The 22,501-nt window shown below is 35.8% G+C and overlaps 1 pseudogene; it reads right to left on the reverse strand.

Annotated features, from left to right (window-relative positions):
* Positions 1-11,459: 11,459 nt before the first annotated feature.
* LOC103932981 lies at positions 11,460-14,120 on the reverse strand (annotated as a pseudogene).
* Positions 14,121-22,501: the final 8,381 nt, after the last annotated feature.

Below are 22,501 nucleotides of genomic sequence, written 5' to 3' on the forward strand. Positions count from 1 at the left end.
TCGAGGCGTTACAAAATGGTATCAAAGCAAATGATCCTACCTTACAATGTGAGTTATTATTGATAGTTGTGGATGTGAATTGTGAATTGTGAATTGCATTGATATTGCACTATTTCATAAGTTCTTTGACTAATGGTGAATTTATGTGAAATGCCTATATTGTGAATCACTATGAAGTGAATTGAATTATGTAGGAGTAGAAAATTTTAAAATGTCATATTTTATGTGTAGCTTTAAGAATGAGTGTTTGATTTAAAGTTTCGGATTAATCTTAAATTGAGTTGATATTATGATATGCACTATGAAAATGTTGAACATTAAGATGGTTGTGAAATTCTGACAAGTAGATGGAAAAGTCTTATTATACCTGTGCAATTGAGAAATGTTGAATTGGGCAAAAAGGGCCCATGGATGTTGATTTGGGCGAAAAGGCACGTGGATGTCGATTTGGGTATGATGGCCCATGGAATGGGAGGAATGTTGTTTGGGCAAAATGGCCCGTGGATGTTTGATTGGGCAAAGTGGCCCCGTGAATGTTGATTTGGGCAAAATGACCCGTCAAATGTGGAGAAATACTTGAATGGGCACAAAGACCCGGTGTTTCTTGGAGAAAAGCTCCATGTGTGGGCTGTAAGAATGAGTTATCAATGTAATGTGTATCGACCAAATATATTATGATCTTTTCCAGTTGCTAGTCACTTATCGTGATGAAAGAAAAAGGTGATGAAATTGTTGTTTTGCCAATGATATTTATGGCTAGAAATTTTAAAATTTTATGGCTAATGATATTTATGGCTGAAAATTTTAATATTTATGAAAATCAAGATGAAATACGGGAAAGAAATCATAAATCGAAGTTATGAATTGTTCATTATAATTGGAATTGTGGAAAAACCATGGAGATTTCTTCATTTATTGAATTATTTGTGGACATGAATAATAGAATGAGAATTTGAGTTCGTTTAATATAAACGAAAATTGCGGGATGGTTTTAAATTCCTCATTTTTATACAGTGATTGTGATTAGAAATTCCAAAGACTTTCAATGGAATTTCTGACATTTGGGTTGCCAATTCTGTTGGTTTGACTTGAAATTGTAATATTTACTTAGCCACTGATGATTATGGCTTGAAATTATGATATTTATTTGGTCGATAATGGCTACGATGGAATATATGATAATTGTTTTGAAAAAAAAAAAAAAAAAGAATATGGCAAAAAAATTTTGATGTTTGGTATCGCTAGTGATTGTGGCCAAAAAATTTGAGAAAGAATCAAGGTGACGGCTATGTGTAGCCAATGATGGTAAGTAGTTTTACCTATGATTGTGGTTCTTATGCTCGCATTTATCTAGCCAATGGTAGATATGGTTGGATAATCTTGTATTTATTTAGCCAACGAGGATTGCGGCTTGATGTTTGATATTTATTTTGTCAATGTCTATGGCTAGAATTTCTGATATTTATTCTACCAATTAATGTGGCTGGGAATTTGAGTATATGTGTGAAAATCATGCTAATTAATTCGTTGAATTATTTATTTTGAGCATGAATAAAATCGTAGATTGAGGTTATGATTTTATTCACTATAAATGGAACGGTTGGATTTGTTCTAAATCCCTTTTCGTTATTCGATGGTTGGAAATCTCGGGGACGAGATTTATTTTAATGGGGGTCGAATGTGATACCCTGAAAACTTTAAGTATATGAAATTGATATTCATAAATATGAATATGTGGAGAAAATAAAAAATGAATTGATTTATGGTTATGAAAATTTAATTGAGAAATTTTAAAATTTTGTTACCGGAAATTATTATAATTTAAGTCATAAAATTTAGGGAGTTTTAATGAAAAGGGCTTGGGCTAACAAATATTTAACCAAAAACCATCCCAAAATGTTATTTAACCAAAAGGGCTCAAAGTTTAATAAAAAACCATCCAAAACTATTGTCCACGGGTCAAACTTACAAGTCCAACCCGCTACAAATCTACACTTTTGTAAATACCCCTAAATGATTTGATATTGTCTTGACTCTTCACCAACCTCAACCTAGCACGAAACCGCCATAATAACTTCATGTCTTCCTATCAAATCGAATTCCCCTATTTCAAAAACGACCAAATCAAAGTTCAAATTAAATTTGAAAAAGGAAACATTCATCGGAACAAAGCTGCCGAAACAAGTTCAAAGAAGTTTAATGGCAGAAACCAGCGAAAAAGTGTCTGGAAAAAAAAAAAGAATCAAAACATAAAACTGTCTCTAGATAACCTAAAGCATAACACTATTTCTGGAAAAAAAATTAGATACAGTGTTTGTTTTGTTTGTGCACAAACAAACACTGTATCTGGAAAGAAAAGAGCCAAAATCCAGAAACAATGACTTAAATTCCAAAAACAGTGACTTAAATTCCAAAAACAGTGACTTAAATTTCAAAAACAGTGACTTAGTTCCATAAACAGTCTATATTTTAACTTTTGACTATTTCTTTTCTTTCATGTATCAGTTGATTAAATTTAAGAAACATGGTGCTTATTTTGCTTTGAATCCAAATACAGTGAATTTCACTATTTCTTTTCTAGCTTACGTTTAAGAAACAGTGTGTCTATTTCATTTGGATATAGAAACAGTGACTTAGATTCCATAAACAGTGAATTAGATTCCAGAAACAGTGTTACCTAAAATCTAGAAACAGTTTGTTTTTACAGTCCAGAAACAGTGACCAGTCGTTATTATTGAATAGGATGCAGATCTCAAATTTATTTTCTGGAGAAACAAACGATGAAAAATTGAAAAACAATACCTCGAATACACTGAATAATAACGACGATCACATTTCAACAAAATAATAAAAAAATATAAATTAAATAGCATGAGGATGTATATTTTTGTTTCAAAGAAATAGAAGAAGGTTTGCAAAACAATGATGAACTCCATTAACGACGAAAATCTGGAACTTAACCTAAAAAAGTTAGGGGTAAAATCGACAAATCATAATTTATTATAGTTTGGCCATTTTTAGTTGGACTACTTTAATATGGGCCTTATGCTAATTATTAAACAAAACTTATAACATGGTTTTTTTTATTAAAACTAAAACTTTTCAAGCCCTTTTCATTAGTTTTCCTTCAAATTTATGGATAAGTGGAAATGAGGAAAATGTCCCTGGTTGGTTTAATGTAATTATACGAGGACATCTTTTGTCCTCACATATTTTATCATATTTCTTGATATATTTGGATAGAGGACAATCGTACGAGCGTGTAGGCAAAAACCGTTCGTCAAACAGAGTTATAACGAAGAAGTTATTAACGTTTAAAGTTAAGGACATTTTGGTAATTTTCCTTCTATCTAGAAGGTTCCAGATTTTCTGGAGCAATGAGATGTGCCACGTGTGTGGCTGGGATGAAAGGAAAAGAAGAGAAAGGAGATAGATGGACGGCTGTGATGGATAAGAAAGGAAAGAAAAGGGAGGGACATGGACCAATCAAGGAGGAAGGAAAAGAGGGAAAGGAGAGAAGGAAAAGAAGAAGGGAAAAAAAAAAAAAAAAAAGGGAAAAACAGGTGTTCTTTCCAACCCGACCTGTGGCAAAACTCGACGCCATTCGTGACATTTCACTGCACATCGCCACTATTCATCATTTGGAAACAACTCCTTAGCCTTCCCTCTACCAATTCCACCCAAAAATTCATACAATTTGGCTTTGGAATCAAGGGAAATGCATTGGTGGGTGTGGGGGTTCCACGATAGCGATCCGTGAATTCTGAACATAACTCCCTCGATTATCACCACCAAAATACTGCCATCCACCTCAGGAGCAAAGCCCAAGCAATGGTTGAGACGTTGGAGTTCATTTTGAGAATGAATCGAAGCACACTCAATTCTAGGGTTCTGGCGGTTCGTGGGCAATTTCAGGTGTTTTCCGGCCGAATTGGACTTCAGCCCATGTATGAAAGTTGTTCCTCTCATTGAACTCTACTTGCCTGTAAAATTCGGTAATTTTTAGAGTTAAGAAAAGCAGAAATAAGAAAGAGATTATTCCCTGAGAGCTTGTCCAATACTAGAAATGCATCTCATTCACCCGCACGAGAGACTTCTAGTCGGAAAATTAGGTTTCTGTTCGCCGGAAACCGACACCTGTGGCGGCGCGTGGCCAGTGGGCCGACCCTGCCTTTTCATGCAAATTTTGATATTTTAAATCTGTAATTGGTACCCATTTAAGGTGATTTGATTATGAAAGTTAATGTTGAACATTTCCATTTCTAGAATATTTTTGGAAATGGATAAATGAATGAATGGTGAACTACAAAAGGCTTGATCCCGCATCAAGGGTACGTAGGTAGTCTAACAGGGGTTAGATGCAGCCTTAAATAATTGAGATTAATCTTTTGTTGAAAATTTTTCTAAGAAAATGAATTGGGTGATTAATTTAAAATTTTAATCTTATGTTTTTGGTAAGTAAATTCTATTTATAGATTTTGTGAGTGTTTAAGAAACTTCAATAGAGAATTCTAATTAATAGTAGTTAGTTAAACAAGATTTTAATTTTGGCCTATCACCGAAATTTGTTTCCGAAATAAAATTTTCGAGTCGGGGTGTTACAGCTATACTACGATAATCTTGTACTCTTACAAGTATTTTTAAGTGATTTTAACCATATTTGTGCAGGTACTAAAAATCCTATCACATTTCCTTCCTCCCATTCAATCTTCTTACTTCAACCATCCTTGGTATAGGAACTTAGAGGCCCTCTCCTTTGGGGCTTTTGGAGAATCCCTTCTTCCATTCAAATCCAAGAAGACGAGGAGCCAAGAAGCAAAGTTCATTCATCCATATCATGGAGCCAAGGAGCAAGGATGCAAAGGAATGAAGGCCCTCTCATGGATGATTAACCTTTGCTAAGCAAAAAGGTGCTTCAAGGGTATAAAGTTTCTCAACTCTCTTTATGATTTGAGTTGAGTCTTGGCTCACCACCATTACTAGACTTTGAATTTCATGTTTTGTTTTAAGGTGCATACAAGGATGCTTCCGCCATTGAATTGTTAAATGCATGTATTATGTTGCTCAATGAGCTTAATTTATATAAAAAAATTCCTTCACAAATCACCATAACAATTTCAAGAGTCCTACATCAAAGAGGGACAATAATGGGGAACTCCCTCACAAGCAAAAAAATACCACTCCTCCCCTTGGGAAGGGCCTGAACTAATGGCTATTATGCTTAAACCAATCCATTATATTATGAAACACTGATTACCTTAATGAGAATTACAAACACTATAGATGTAGCGCAAATTTGAATGAACCACATAAATCGTGTGTCTATTTTTTTAATCTTTTATTTCACTTTGTCGGCTCTCTTTGGTCCAACTTTTGGCATCAAAATAAGTAATTTACATTAGCTATTCTATCCCACAAATTAATGTCATGTTTCTCAATTTGATTGGCATGACCTATTTGCATTGCCTGAACAGAAGCAATCCATCAACCAGAAATCGGAGCTGATAATTACTTACTGAGAAAGGCACGTTGATCATGAACAGTTGTTTGTGCGTTTGCTCGTAAAAGAGCTTCAAACCTTATCGTTAGACAGAAAACTACACAACCAATTAAATGCCAATACCCTTTTGTGAGAGCTGGGCTGGGTAAAAAATGAGAGATTTTTCAGTATGATCGGTACATCACGTGTCATTAAACAAATAATAGGATATGTGTGCTAAAAAGTTAGTAACTTAAAAAATAAAATTTACCACTATTTCTATTAAAACACATAATGTATTACTTGTGTTCCTGTCACAATTAAAAATTTCTCCTAAAAAAGAAAGGCCAAAAGGTAAAATCAAGGAGCTAAATACAAAATGTTTCTGTTGGTGGATTAAAGGACAAAAACTACAATGACTTTGTACTGTCTCCATCTCTACAGCTGCGTTCCAATATATGGATGAATCCCTCTCTCTCTCTGGGCCTCTCCTGCTCAAGGACCGACTGACAGACACTGGTCATACAGAAATTCATGTAAAAGAAATCTATCTGCTCTGATCCTGATCAGGTTTTTTTTTTTTTGAGCTCAGTGATCCTTTTTGTATCTTCTATAAAGAAAGAAACCAAAATTTGAGCTCATGAACATGTGGCCAAATCAGTTCAATGATAGCATGCATGCCAGGGCCTCCAAAGATACTTATTTCTGCAGAAAAATCAGATAGCCCTCACATGTTTGTTTACATACATCACTATATATATATGCGGACTATAAATAATATATATATATATATGTATGTATGTATGTATGTATTATATAATATATACCAATATATGAATATATATATATATATATGGACTACTTCAGCTTGTGAACTGTGAGAACATCATCATCGTTCATCATTTATATTCTACAGCAGAGAAGGTATTTTCTCAGCCAGATATTTGTATCCTAAGTTGGGTCGTTTTCAATTGAAGTTGACCATTCCACGTTTCAGAAGATGATCAGGATATCTGAGGGAGGTTGGTCCAAAGGTCCATGGTAGTAGATTAGATACATAGATCATAGAAGCACCCTATGGATCTGACACCCATAACATGGCCATGACAACCAACTATAGACTTAAATTTGGTTAATAATTTCAATGCAGAGATAGAAATATTGAAGAAACTGATCAACTTACAAATTTGAACTGATCTAAATATTCAAAGAATGACAACGTAATTGATCAAACATTGATGAGGAGATTTTGTAAATAAGAAAAGTGATAATTTCAGCTGTTAAGATTTGTAAATCCATCATTTTGACCAATTTCTCAACCCAGCAAATTAAATTAGATGGTGAAGAAATTTTGTCGTTACTTTAAATTTCATGGACAACAATTGTTGGTAGAAAAAACAAAAAAAAAATAGAGAGATTTTGGATCTCTCGTTTGGATTGTTGAACGACTTAAAACAATTAAAGTGAAATTATAAGAAAACCTTTGCAGTTACCATGACAGAGAGATCAAAAAAAAAAAAAAAAAGGAAGTTCTGTCATACAAACCCATATGATAAATGAACAATGCCTTCTATTCATCTAATGGTTCATACAGGGCCTGTTTACCAAGAAAATAACAAATTCTAGTTTCAAATCTTACACTAAGTTTTCTTTAGAAAAAGGAAAACACTTTAGGCCTCTTTTGGTATAGAAAATTGGCTTAGAATGGATATCACAATATTTTCAAGTTATGTTGAATGAATAAAGGAAAAAATCGTGACTAACTTGAAGGTATGAGATTGATTACTCAAGAAAAAAAACTTATTCATTTCAATCATCCTTAAAATTGTACAATTAGAAAGGAGAAGTTTTTTTCATGTCTAATCCTTTTCTGATCCCCACAAAATGGAAAACTCATTCTTTAATGTCTGATTATCTATTGCAATTCAATCTTTTATGCCCAACGAGACCTAATTATCATTTCTAAATCTGAAGTGGTGAGAATTACACAGCCTTCTTATTCATGGACACTGACAATGACCTCAGAAAAATTGCAGTTTCGACCATGATGGGGTTGTTGAACAGATAACCCACTAAAGTTTTCAAGTACTATAAATGATACGACAAGCGATGGGTAAATTTGAAGCCAATAATGTTTGACTAAGTTATTCGAGGTAAAAGTAATGGAGTAGGATTTTCTTTCTTTTTATTTGAACGATTACGATTAAGCCACGTTAACATTTTATATTAATTTTTTATAAAAAAAGAAAAACAAAAAAAAAATGTGAGAAAAAGAGATAAAAGGGGATGAAAAAATGAGAAAAGAGCACATCTTTCAACTTATTTCTCATCTTCCAGTTTTCAGTGTTCACTTGTAGCTAATTCCTTCACATGCTTCATCCCCACAATGCAAGCTTCATCTTCACAATGCATCAATGATATCAATTAAGAAGATGCTCTTCCTCTTTGGACCACTTTTTTTCACAGAAAACTTTCGGTTAGTTTTTATTAGGAGTGGACCTAAAAACTGAGAAATTGTGAAACCGAACCAAATCGAATGAAAAAGTTTATAAAAAATCAGGTTGACCAAAACTGTTCAAACTTGGACCAGAACCGAACCAAACTGATTTAAAATGGTTCCGGTTTCGGTTTCTAATTCTCAAGAACCGTGATAACCGCACCGGACCATCTATATTAATTTTTTTAAATCTAATTCTTTAACCCTTGTTTTATTTAAATACTAAGCCCTAACTAAAAATCTATATAAAAAGTTTTCAAGCCCAAAAGCCAAACTCTTGGTGTAACATCCTACATCGCCTAGGGGAGTGGATCATCTATGCCTTATATGTATATTCTTATCTCTACCTAGCACGAGGCCTTTTGGGAGCTCACTGGCTTCGGGTTCCATAGGAACTCTGAAGTTAATCGAGTGGCGCGCAAGAGCAATCCCATGATAGGTGACCCACTGGGAAGTTCTCATGTGAGTTCTCAAAAATAAAACCGTGAAGGCATGGTCGGGGCCCAAAGTGAACAATATCATGCTACGGTGGAGTCAAGGCCAAGCTGTGGTGGGGCCCAGGCCGAGATGTGACAATTTGGTATCAGAGCCAATCCCTGGTCAGAAGTGTGCCGACGAGAATGTCGGGCCCCTAAGGGGGGTGGATTGTAACATCCCACATCGCCCAGGGGAGTGGATCATATATGCCTTATATGTACATTCCCATCTCTACCTAGCACGAGACCTTTTGGGAGCTCATTGGCTTCGGGTTCCGTAGGAACTCCGAAGTTAAGCGAGTGGCACGCGAGAGCAATCCCATAATGGGTGATCCACTGGGAAGTTCTCATGTGAGTTCCCACAAACAAAACCGTGAGGGCGTGGTCGGGACCCAAAACAGACAATATCGTGCTACTGTGGAGTCGAGCCCAGGATGAGGTAGGGGCCCAGGCCAAGATGTGACACTTGGTAATTACCTCACCTCATCCATTAAACTATAGCTGTCATTTCACATACCAATTGCCATCCCTCCCTCTCCTCTCTTCTTTTCCTCATTCATCTTTATGCATTATGTACACTATAATTTCATTTTGGTATGTACACTTTGGTCTTAATCTGAAGCTTTCTATCTTTTGATTTATATTTACTAGTAGATGCCCACGCACAAAATGTGTGTGAAATTTTTCATTTTTGTTTTTAAAATTGAAGGATAGAGGAAGAGAGAGATAGAACGTGGGAGAGGGGAGAGATACAGTGAAGTTTATTTTTATTTTTTTCATTTTTTGAAAATTAGAGATGATAAAATCGCATGTAGGTGAGACTTAAATAAAAAACAGCAAAGTTCTATTTTGTAAAGTTATGTTACTGTCCTTAACTTTTTTTTATTGTGATAGAAAATAAAAATGTATTTTCACCTCTTTTAGTTGACAAAGAGGGTTTCATTAATATGTAGTTCAGATATGTAAACTTTCAATCTTCCAGTCACAAATATTGTATATCTAGTAGTGGGAACTCAAATTTATTTGAATTTGTGGTTGATATATGTATTCGGTATTGGAAGTAGAAGATTGAAAAATTATATATAATTTTGGTTAGAACCATAAATCTGCATAAACTGAACCGGAATTGGTGTAAATCAAACTGTACGATTTTAGTAATAAATTTAAGTGAAACTGCATCGAACCGAACCGTTGATTTTTTCATTTTCAATTTCGATTTGAGAGTGGAACAAGGCCGAACTGGATCGTGTCAACCCCTAGTTTTTATCACAAATTATAAAATTACAAAAGAAAAGAAAAAAAAGAAAGCCGTTGTGTTTGGATTCAAACAACAATCATGGAAAAGGAAACACGAAATGAACACATGCAGCAAGTGACCCACAAACTGAAAAGATCCAACCACATTCCCACTTTGTACACAGAACAATCTGATGATCTCTTAGGAAAAAGCCCTTGATTTCAATGATTAATATCAAATGCTAGGACATCACCCCCCCCTCCCCCCCACCTCCCCCCCCCCCCCCCCCCCCCCCCCCGCCCCCCCCTCCTCCTCCTCTCCCTCTTCCTCAAGTGGTGCCCAAAATCAGTTCAATCAACTAGGCATTTAGGACAAGGGGCCCTCCAACTATAGGGAGGGACGTAAAACAAAAGGATAGGACAATCATCAATTGAATGCCATCTTCAACAAGCATCTAAGGAAGTAGACCAACAAAAGTGGGTTTTGTGCCCCTTCAAATACGACATCCTTCCAAATCAACAAAAATTGGTGGAGAATTCAAACACTTCTTGTACAGATGTTTTCCACCATTTCCATGCTGATGCATACAACTGCAATTATGCATTCACCAAGTTATGACAATAATAATCGACAAATACTTGGTGGTCTTAGACATAAAGAGTCACTTCTCAATCTTCTCTCTACTGACAATCACTGTTTAACACTCAATTTTCTTTTTGTACTTATAACAAGCTATATCTTAAGTATAAAACTATAGTTTACAGGTAATAGAGATTCAAGGAGCCAAGTAGTATTCATATTGTCAGTAGTATTCATAATACAATTGCAATGATGGAATCACCAAATTATGACATAATAGTTAAAAAATACTTGGCTCTAGACGTAAAGAGGAACTTCTCCAAACGGACAAATCATCACTCAGATTAAGTGTTGGAACTTTTTCATTTTTTTATTTTTTTACTTGTAACGAGTTATGCATGAAGCTATGACTTTCATGTAATAAGGATTGAGGAATGAGTCTTTACGAGTAAGAACCCAAACAGTGTTAATAGTATTCAACACCTATTTCTCAAGTTTCTGTCTTGCTCAAAGAAACGAATAGCAGTCAGCCAATCAATTGAACCGTTGATCGAAAACCACAACCATCACCATTGTCTCACCATCATCGTCACCACCACCACCATCTTTGACACCACCACCTCTCACCCCCATTGTCGCCACTACCATATTCTCCATCGTCATCACCCTTGCCACCATGGCCACCTCCATCTCCACCATCTCACCATGACCACCACCACTACCACCTACACCTCCACCACCACCACCATTGTCACCACCACCACAACCACCATCACCCCTACCACCATGACCTTCGCCACCTCCCACCACCATCACCACATTCTCCACCCCATTACCCTCACCATGGCCGCCATCATCCCCACCTCACAACCACCATTTTCACAACTATTGTTAATTAGCACCACCTATATCCCACCACTACTAACACCTCTATTGTCATCACTACTCCAACCACTGTTGCTACCAACACCACACACACACACACACACACACACACACACACATATATATATATATATTACATTTGGTACCAAACGCGTTTTTCTTCACAAAAATCATTCTCAAATAAACTACCTGATGCATTCTCAAATCCTAAAAATGCTAAATCCAATTTGTTATTTTCGTTTTACAAAACAATTCTTCAAAAATCGTTTGTAAAACGTTCCTAGACGGATCCAAATGTTTTGTAAATGATTGAGCAAACTATTATTTTTCCTTGGACCATACTTTTTTATAAAGAGACTCTGAATTCCAATGTAGTTGCATCACAAAAATATACAGATCTTAGTACATTTGGAGAAACACACTACTCAATAAATCAAGTGAAAGAATAAATGGGAGCTAGTGGAGCATGGAAGGTACCACTGAAGAAGCACAGAATTTTCCAGCATCTCTTTCACCAGCTGAATTCAATAAAATTCTCATTAAATCTGGATGCTACTTCCCCTTGAGAGTTTCTCTATACTTCGCAAGGATATCTTTACTTTCATCTGCTTCCCATAATCAAAACGACGTTATATGGAAGAACAATCTAGCCATGCAGCATAGAAAATAATCAGTTCCATATTCAACAGGGGTCATCAGAAATGAAAAGAAGTATCCCAGACCTTGAGAAAGTTATTTTCACCACATGTTCGACCCAGAACCACCGTTAGAGAAAAGAGACTTTCCGACAGCAGCAGGTTGCTCCAGTCAGGAACCATCCTTCAATTTACAGTCGGAAGCTATCCTCCAGTCAGAAGTCATCTCCATCAGACATTGGATGATAAAGACCCTACTTTAAATAACATGTAAAGTCCTAACGTTGTGGAACAAAATACTCATTTTCAGCCAGAGAAAGAGAGATAACTGATTGGCACCTGGTACAACCGTACAAATCAGTATAAAGCATGCCCACTACTACAAAACACTTGGCAAGACTGATGCAGTTCAAAGATGGAATACCAGCTGGTAGTAGTATGAAACTAAATTTGTTTGGTGTTCGTTTCACTGATCTAAATAACAACTGTTTAAGCGACTGTTTAAGCATAAGAAAACCACATTTTGTAATTGCCTTTTGCAAGTTTTGCAGTCCAATCACTACGACCTGAACATTCCTACGTACTTTTTTCCACCTTTAAATGTTTACCTTTCACATCCTATGGACTGGGCAACTGCTGTCCAGAATTCCTAAATCATTTTTTCCACTATATCACATTATGAATTGGCTACAGACGCTAATTTTCCCCTCATTCCATCAATACATACTTATCAAGTATTCCATTCATAATCATTAAGTATTAGCTCTCGATCTTTATTGAACAGAGGCTGTTTATAGCTCTTCAGATTAATGCTTGTCCAACAACAAAGACAGAACTCCAAATCCACCAACTTGCTCTTGTTCTAGTGGTATTTCTCTTCCCGAATGTTGGAAGGTCACAAGTTCCATTTCCCCCCTCCCCCATTGATCAAAATACAATTAAAAATTTGAAATCGTTTGATGACCATTCCGTTTCCACTTTTTTGAAAACTAAAAACTGAAACCTTATTTGGTAACTACGCTTAGTTTTAAAAATAAAAAATAACTGAAAACCAAAAGTTGAGTTTTCAGTTTCATTTTTTTTGAAAGCTGAAAACTAATAGTAACAATGGACCTATGCTAGATAATTAAAAGACCATTAACCGTGAAATTCTTTATTGACCTAAATTACACTTTCCTATTTATATTATTTCTAAAGCACATTGAAAAGTATATTGGAGAAATGAATAAGGCAGTACACTATAGAAGTAGAAATGCTACATGATTTTATGTTAGTGAAGAAATTGAACTCAAAACCACGCAGGAAGCCAACAAGCCATCACCCTCCCCGCCCCGATCATCATTAAGCAAACTGGACTTGTGATGAGATTGCCTCAAATAGCTATTAACCAAATTTTTGCTTAATTCCTAGTCTTATATCGTTATAAGTTTCCGCATTCGTAACGTTAGTGGTAATAATTCAACATTCGATTCCACGATCATCGACACTGCCACAATTTTGGTTACTTCTAATAACACATTTCACTAAAATTCTCTGTGATTGTACCCAACATTGTTAACTTGTACCTCCAAAATTATAGTATGATCAACTCAGAAATCAATGCATAAACGATAATTAGCAGTTCAATTTTCAGTGCTAAGCAATTCATACCTTAGAACCTCAGCAAGGAAACGAAACCAGAGCCTCAAGCACGCCCAAACATGCCCCGGTGAAAACGTCGGTGACGAAATGCCTACCCAGCAAACCCTAGAGACGGAGGTGCCGACGGCCCAGGCCCAAGCAACCGAGACCAAAATCCTCACGGCATTGACCTCGTCAGCGCCGATCCAACGATCAACGAAGGGAGACGCTGACCGTAGGTTGGCGAGGGCATCGGTGAGGGCGGCGGCGGAGAGTTGCAAAACGGAGGCGACGAAGCAAACCCGGGAGGAGTGTCCGCTGGGGAAGGAGAAGTGGTCTACCGAAACGGCGACGCTCATCTTCTTGTTGTAGAGAGGGCGGGAGCGGCGAAAGAGGAGTTTGATTAGGCCGACGACGGCGAGGTCGAGAAGGAGGCCGAAGATGAGTGGGGAGAGGCGTGGGCGGAGGATTTGGGTTGGGCTTGGGTCTGGGATCGGGGCAAGGAGGAGGGAGAGGGAGAGAGGGAAGAAGAAGCGGAAGTCGGCGGAGAGTTCGAGGAGGAGGAGGAGGGAGTGGGGGAGGAAGGGTTTGGCGAGGACGTGGAGATGTTGGGAGACGGTCGTATCTAGAGCTACTAAGCTGCCGAGCATTGGTGGCTGTGGAGGTGACGGTGCGGTGGTGCTGCTGCTGCCTCCATGGTTGAATGTCAGTGTGTGTGTGTGAGATGGTTAGGCCGTTGGGTTGGACAGTTGGGATTTGGGAACGAACCAAAGAGGTAGTTAAGGAATATTTGGACTGGACTAGAATCTAGTGAATTATAGTTTGGAGGCCCAAATACAGATTGAAGGAAGTTTCTTTTCTCAATTCATGGCCCAAAAAGGGATTCAAATTACTCTTCGGATGACTTGATATTGTTGTTTTTTCTGTTTTTTTTTTTTTTTTTTTTTGACCAACGATATTATGGACATTAAAGAGATGAGGAAGTGGGCTAATTACCTTGCTCAATCGCTACGAGTCTTGAATGACAAGGATAGAGCCAATAATTTTTCACCGAGTGAGCTAAAGATTTAAATCTTTATAAACAAAAAAAACTTAATATTATATTTTATATCATTAAATAAATACATGTAATTCAAACAAAGTCAAACTTGTATCAAATATGTACAAGATGCGATGAGAATAAAGGTGTAAGAACTAAGAAAAAGAGATGGTTTATAAATTGAAATATACTACTGTATAATTGAACTTAGACAATTAAACTTATTGGCCAAGTATTGTTGAAATACCGATGCCTTTTGTGAAAAAATCTTGACGTATTGCGCATGTGGTATTACCAAATTAGGGCCAATATTGATTTTGTTAAAAGTGGGGCCTTGACCCGTCTTGCCACATAGTGAACCACATTCGAAAATCAATGAAATAACATATAAACTTTTATATTTTCAGCGACAGCTACCCCTACACCTGGGCTTTAGCCCATGGCGGCCTTTAACCTGGCTTCTCGCCCTTGTTGGCAATCTTGGCAAATGCGGAGAAGAAGCGGACAAAAAAAATGCCAATTGGGAAAGTCCCATGTGGGTTCTTGCCCAACAGCATGGGAAGGTCTATGGGCCCGCACGTTATTTAAATCTCAACCGTTCACTCGGACAGACAAAGCTATTGTGTAGAGAGTAGAGTTGCTCGGCTCATGGCTAATCGCTAGTAAGTTGGGATCAGTAATCCAGGCAATATCAAATACTGTAATAAGAACTTCATACAGGAAATATGTTGTTTTTGCATCGTGAAGAAGAAACCAATTTAAATAATGTGTTATTTAAGATATTAATTATTGAGCTTTAACCATGTGCAATGCCTCTTAATTCTTGATTTAAATAAATAAACCCATGCTATGATATGCTACTGCTACGGCTATGGTCTTTCTCATTGGACTTGAATCCTTAAAAACAATTATAGCTGGATGGAATAACTTTATGACCAATTCCTGTTAGATTTTACTTAATATCCGTCACTTTTAAGACCGCCGCTAATGAATAGTTACGTAGTAGTGTTACCCTCATTAAGGTTTTGATTTTACTAGTAATTATATAACCAAAGTTTGTGCACTTTATGTACATTATTGTTCATATTTTTACCAATTACTAGCTCTCAATTTCGTGCTACTACTTCTGTTCCTAATATGGAAAAAGATCTCAAGTTCAAATAATCCTTCTCTCAAACGCTTAAACCTAAACCTAGAGTCCTCCCACTTCTGGTAGAGTACGTCGTATTTTATTTCATTTTTTTTATAAATGGAAGATGTTACAAATTCAAATCTCTCCACTATTAAACAAAAATTGAAAACCTAAACTGAGAAAACAAGCATTAATCCTTTTGGAGTTTGCTCTCGTGCACTCCAACATATATTTGAGTGCAAATAACATTGTCATATATTGAAATTGTTATGTCGAAAATTCCATCTCATAAATAAAAACGAAAAACCCTAGTTTGGAAGGAGTGCTGCTGTAAGAGGTGCTTGGGGAGCGAAAATAACACAACTCAAAACTCTTTTCTTTCTAAACATAGTGATATTGGGGGAGTTGGACTTCAAACACAAGACTTCGGGTGCATGAATAAACGCTCCTAACCAGTTGAGCTATAAACTCATCACAACACTCTAAACCTAGAAGTTAAAACTAGTGAAAGAATACTACAATTAAACTCGAAGGCCAAGTCCTGGTCCTATTCTGCAGACAACGATCGAGATTGCAAAGCTGAGGCCATTTTCAAGGCTCACGGGCTAGTAAGTTTTTGTCTGGAGTTTTTATTTTTCGAACCAGAAAACGCCAACAAATTGAATCTTTGACATCGGAGGACCACCACATTCTGGGTCCAACTTCTGCCGTCCTTAAATTATATACCAACAATGTTATATTTATATATGATCATCCATCCAATTAGGCGTGTTGTCAATGGGGCAGTCGAAGCCAAATGTTATATTTGTTTGGATTCAATAATGATCCGAGAATCACTCTCCAACTGACTGAGGACTTGTGATCTTGAATCATCATGATCATGACCTTTCCCCACCCACTTTGCATCTCCTAATTTTTCTCATTTTGTAATTTGCACTACGACTAATATAAAACATAACATATAATGATTGAAGCCACTTCGTATTACGATTTAATATATTCTTTTTCACTTGTAAGTAGATGTCTTAGGTTCGATTCTCGCCACTGGGGAATTTGAACCACATTATGGGCTGGTTTGGTATTGCTGTGCTTTGAAAAAAAAATTGTTTCTGCTGTGCTGTGAGAATAAGCAGTTGTAAAGTAAAGCAGCAGAGTATTTGGTAAACTTTTTTGTAAAAGTACTTTTGAAAAAAAAAAGAAAAAAAAAGCAGTATTATATTGTTTGATAAAGTTTTATGTAAAATAGATGTGAAAAAAAAACTGGTTTTTCGAAGCTGGTTTTGCAACTTTGTGTTTTTAGCTTTTTTTATAGCCATTTTTTTTTTCATAATCACCTCAATACCAAACTAGGGCTATAGCTAGTCCATTGTGAGGCTTAGGGCTGATTTGGTATTACTATGCTTTGAATAAAATTGTTTCTGCTGTGCTGTGAGAATAAACAGTTGTGAAATAAAGCAGCAGAGTGTTTGGTAAACTTTTTTGTAAAAGTGCTTTTGAAAAAAAAAAACAGTATTATAGTGTTTGGTAATTTTTTATGTAAAACAGATGTGAAAAAAAGTCGGTTTTTCAAAGCTGGGTTTTGCAACTTCTTGTTTTTGGCTTTTTTTCATCCAAAACTGTGAAAAAAAACTGAAGCTGAATGTTTACCAAACACAAAAACAGCTCCCAGCTTTTTTGATACCACTTTTTTCAGAATCACCTCAGTACCAAACCAGACCTTAGCCACTCATCTACTCTCTTAGTGTAGATAATATCATTTGTATAAAAAAATATATACATATATATAATGATGATTGAAAAGATCAAAAGATTGTGAATGCATGGGATGAGTCATATGCTACGACTGTATTGTTATCGATTTGGATATTATTAAGCATTTAGAAGGATCCATTTGTTCACAATCAGGGCTACATTTGTTGAAAGAATCACAAAAATAATACGTGAAATGTGTTTTGAAATTAGACTATTTAAATGATTAACCATAACAAAAAGTTGCTAAATTCATAATTATATTTGCACTTTCATTTCAACTTTATATCACGAGTAACTTTTATTTTTTTTATTTATTTATTTATCATTTTAAACAACTAAAAGACTTTGGGTTCGAATGATTAATTGTAGGAAAGAGTACTGATTGAATACCTAAAATATAAACAGTTGCACTATGAGGTAGCCTTAGGAATGATGTTCAAAGCTTAAGAAAGTGATGGACATACTTATGACATAGAAAGCTTGTCCAACATGATACCTTGAATTTGTAATTATTGTTTAAATTGAGTCCCAAATAAATAAATAAATATAAAGAGATAAGATGATGCCATGCGCCGCAGATTAGTCGTGGTATTTGATAATTGCTGATGAGTGACAAACCAAACCAGTTACTAAATGAATTAGTTTGATTGGGTTAAGCTAAATAGTACGTATTAATCTGAGACTAACACCAATCTAATGTCGTGATATTATATTAGTTGGATTACTGTGCGGTTTGAAATTGAACAAAACCGAACCTCGCCGACCCTGAAATATAATAAATCCAGAATCCATGCATATGAAAATCTTGCGTATTTGAAAATGAACCCTAAATCATTTATCATGAGCATATATCTGATTTTAATATATCAAGGATATAAGAGTAGAATTAGTCATATATAGAAGGAGACAACAGAATGGGATCAAGATCCTTTCCGGATTCTCTTTGTGAGGACTCTAAGGATTCTCACATCCATCTATTTATGGTACATCGTGGAATCAGCTTTCGTTAAGTACTATTTGTGTTTAATGTTCAATAAAAATTCAAAATAATTTTTGACCATACAATGTACGATGAATAGATAAAATATAAAAATCCTCCTTAGAATCCTCACAAAGAATCCAGATGGGATCGAAATTCAACAGAATAGGCTACATGGGAACTACATTCTTAAACATCGCCAACCAAACACATGGAAATGGCAACCCACAAAGCTATCACCAAAACGAAAATTTTATGGTGCTTTGAAGTATACTTTGAAATTTTAAATCATTAGATCTTGATTATTATATCTTTAATCAAGATTTAAAAGCATCTCTACCAAGAGATGGAACACACCTTGAAATAAGAATTTTTCATTTTTTCTTGGGCCGGAGAGCTCTTCAATGGCGCATGCAAATTGTCCATATTCGTCGAAATATGTAAATAAAATGTATATTTACATTTTTTGTTTTACATTTTTAGGAGGTGAATTCTGGCCTTGAAAGAGAGAAAATAAATGAAATTCTAATTTATTTCTTCCAATTAAAAAAGAACTCATATTTAGTAAAATGTAAATACAATTTTTATATCTTAAATGTAAAATGTAAAAAGAACTCATTTTTGGAAATGTAGGAATATCGCGGTCTTTGAGAAGACTATAGTGGAGCCTGGCACAGTATTGGATCTTTTGTATCGTCAATGGAGTGAGCTTGAGGGAGAAGGTGGGAGGGGAGGAGTAGAGACACGCTAGTGGGCAGCAGTGTGGGGTAGGGGGGATGTTCCAGGAGAGATGGGTGAAGCCTCCATTTCAAACTATTAGGGTTAATTGTGATGGGGCTTGGTGTTCTCACATGGGGATGGGTGCATTTGGGTGGGTGGCTAGAGACTTTGTAGGGATTTTCCGGCGGGGTGGGGGGGGCGGAGGTGTGGGGGGTATCTTGTGTGGGTCTAGTTTGATGGTTGAAGTGGAAGCGGTGAGGGGGGCGTTGGTGGCTTGTATAGAGAGAGGTTATGAGAGGGTTCAGATTGAAACTGACTCGAAAATGCTTGTGGAGATGTTAAATGGTCTTCTACTGCCGGAGGCTAGCATTGAAGGCTTATTATGGGACATGGAGCATAGCAAACGGCAATTGGGTTATGTGGAATTTCTTCATACTTCTTGGCTCTGTAATGTGACTGCGCATTTGGTGGCGAAGTATGTCACGCGTATGGGGGGTTCTCACTTGTGAGATTGTTTTAAGCCGGAGTGGTTATTTAATACCCTAGCTATTGATGTAAACATTTATGTTCGTATCTAATAATATTCTTCTTTGGAAAAAAAAAAAAAAAAAGGGGGTAAAATGTAAATACAACTTTCATATCCTAAATTTACATTTCTTTATTATAAATTTTTAAATAATTCAAAACTTGAAATATACATTCTGGAGCATCATTAAAAATTTGCTACAAAAATATAAGTTGCCAATTGCACAAGTCCCAGTCCCTAGCTGCACATTGACGTCAGATTTAAATGATGAAGGTGTATAAGAATTTGTGCATGTATTAAAGAAAGCATAGGGAGAGATTGAGGAGGAGAGTTGAATTCTTTACCCATCGTCTGAACTCAAACCAACGTAGCATTGATGTTTCCATTCCAAACCATATGATGATGGAGATCAAGCAGAGATTAAAATATTTATGTGAGTCTTTTTAATTTTTTAAAAAATAGATTATCATAACGAAACCACCAATTAGTCCCTCTTAAAAAATAATTAAAAGATATGCCATTAAACACCACGGCCCGGTCCCTTAGTTATGGAGAGCGAGAAGAAAATACAAACGTCTTTGTTTTTCCTTCCTTTTCTTTTATTCCCGTCATTGTTTTCTTTATTTTCTTTTCTGTACAAGCTCTCTATCTTGCATGCTCACTGTCAACTACCTCACTACCTTGCTTAGTTATAACTTAGGCACCTTGCATTTAAATAAGGTCTAATTGGATTATTAGTTCTTGTTGTGATAAGGTAGTCGGAAGATAGCGTTTATACTAAAAAAAAAAATTAGGATTTAAGCCCATGTTGTGAATGTTAGGATTTAGACTCAAAATTAAAAATTTCGTCAACTCTGTTAATTATTAGCACATGAGGCTCACATGTGAAGCTAAAACGGAACTCTATGTTAATTGTTAGCACATGAGACTTTATCTATGAGGCTAGAAGAAATGATTCATCGAAATAATGAGTCATCATTGATATCGACACATCTGAGATCGCCAAATGTTCGGGAGTTCCTCTATTCAATCATTTTCCTTCTTCTTGTTATCTTTTTTAGCCTCACACATAAGCCATGTGCTAACAACTAACGGATAATTGACGAAATTTTCAATTTTGAGCCTAAATCGTATCAGACTTCATCACAGGGCTTAAATCCTAATTTTTTTATCCACATAGGCTATCTTCCAATTACCATATCACTGCGATGACTATTAATCCAATTAAGCCTATAAATAATAACACTCAACCATATTATATATGTGCAATTCATATAAATAGACAACTTAACCAAGACAATGTGTATGTCTACGTGCACTTGAGTTTGAATCTCTTTTTTCATAAAATAGAGTAACTTTGACGCAACATTATAAATTAAACAGAAAAATCGAAATAAAATCCTAAGCCAAAATCCATTAGCAATCTGGAATCCAATAGAGTTTGAAAAATCAAAGCTCAAGTCTATTGATTGAATAATAATTATAAGATAGCAAACCCTAGCTCCTTTAAGAGGTATCTCAACCCTAGACTTGCTTGGAAACCTAAAACCAAAAAATATGGTGAAATCTTAGAATTCTACTTTTGATAATAAACGAAGGAATTCAGTTAAAATTCCAACTAGTCACAACATCGTAGAAGTTAATCATGATAGTGACACTGTTTTCTTTTAGAACGACTAGTCATGACCCAAATCAGACATTAGTGTCCAAATCAGCAAGTTGTTCTACATCCAATATGGTGGTGTAAAAATAAAAACCAATATATGTACATAATTTGAAAGATAGGAGAAGAGTAAAGTGGAAATTTTGGACCCATTATGGGGTGACTCAGTGATTGAGACAAATTTCAGGCCCATATTCCACACAACATGTCTTGAGTTTAATTTCTAGCACTAGTAAATCGCATAATAGTAACCAAGGAGAAGTTGAAATGTCTCTGTAGGTCTATCCAGCCTCTGGAATGATGGACTGCCGTGGCGAAGAAAAGCGGAAATTTTGGAGGTCCAAACCAAGTATAGCACGCTTTGCGTAACGCAGTTCCCAGCAAGCGTGAGAGCAAAGGCTGTCAAAACTCCACCAGCCACTACAAACGTGCCTGCTGCTTTTTGGACTCCCTAAACCCTAAAACACAATGCAATGCACTTCTTTTTAACTAAACCCCCATACAGAATCTCATAATTACCACATTAACATTCCTTTTAATTTGAATTAATTTGAATTTTGCCCATTTTTTCTCAAGGTTTGAGGTTTGGACCATTTTTGGTGTTTGGTAAGCCATAGTTTAATCATGTTTTTGTTGATTACGTTTTGATTATCTCGGTAAAATTGTCCCCTTGTGTAACTACAGAGAATGCATTGTCCCAGTGAGCATCAAACTTTGTGCTAATTAAACCCACTTAATTAGTGCCTAAATTAAGTTTAGCTGGCTGTAGTACAAAAAGGATAAAACTAGTAGTAGAGTGCTTGTCGTTTTACTAGCTTTTTCTTTGGCCAGATTATCGTTTTACTAGCATAGTTTGAATTTCAGAGCATTTTTTAGATGTCATGCACTCTCAGTCTGCCAGTTTCTATTCTTCTATTCTATTCCTACTTCAAACTCCTATAAAAGATTCCTTCTCATTCTATTCCCTTAATATTTACTTTCTATAATATTTATTATTATTATTATTATTATTATTATTATGGAATTTAGAAAAAATAAAATATAAAAACCCATATGCAAATATTAATGTTGAATAAAAATGTTATCAGCTCTTGGCACTATACGATTCTGACCATTTAAAGTCTTTGTTGAATTATTTGCAAAAACAAAAGTATGAAATGATTGTTGTAGGGAAAATAATTTGAGAGAGAATGCAAGAATTTTATTAGAGAATTTCATGGTATGTTATAATGTGAGGCATAGCCACATTTAAATAATGGTGTGGCTATTCTAGAAAATTACA

This window comes from the organism of the source record quoted next, unplaced genomic scaffold, assembly GCF_019419815.1.
Source record: "Pyrus x bretschneideri cultivar Hongxiangsu unplaced genomic scaffold, Pyrus_bretschneideri_v1 Contig34, whole genome shotgun sequence".
Classification (NCBI taxonomy): Eukaryota; Viridiplantae; Streptophyta; class Magnoliopsida; order Rosales; family Rosaceae; genus Pyrus; species Pyrus x bretschneideri.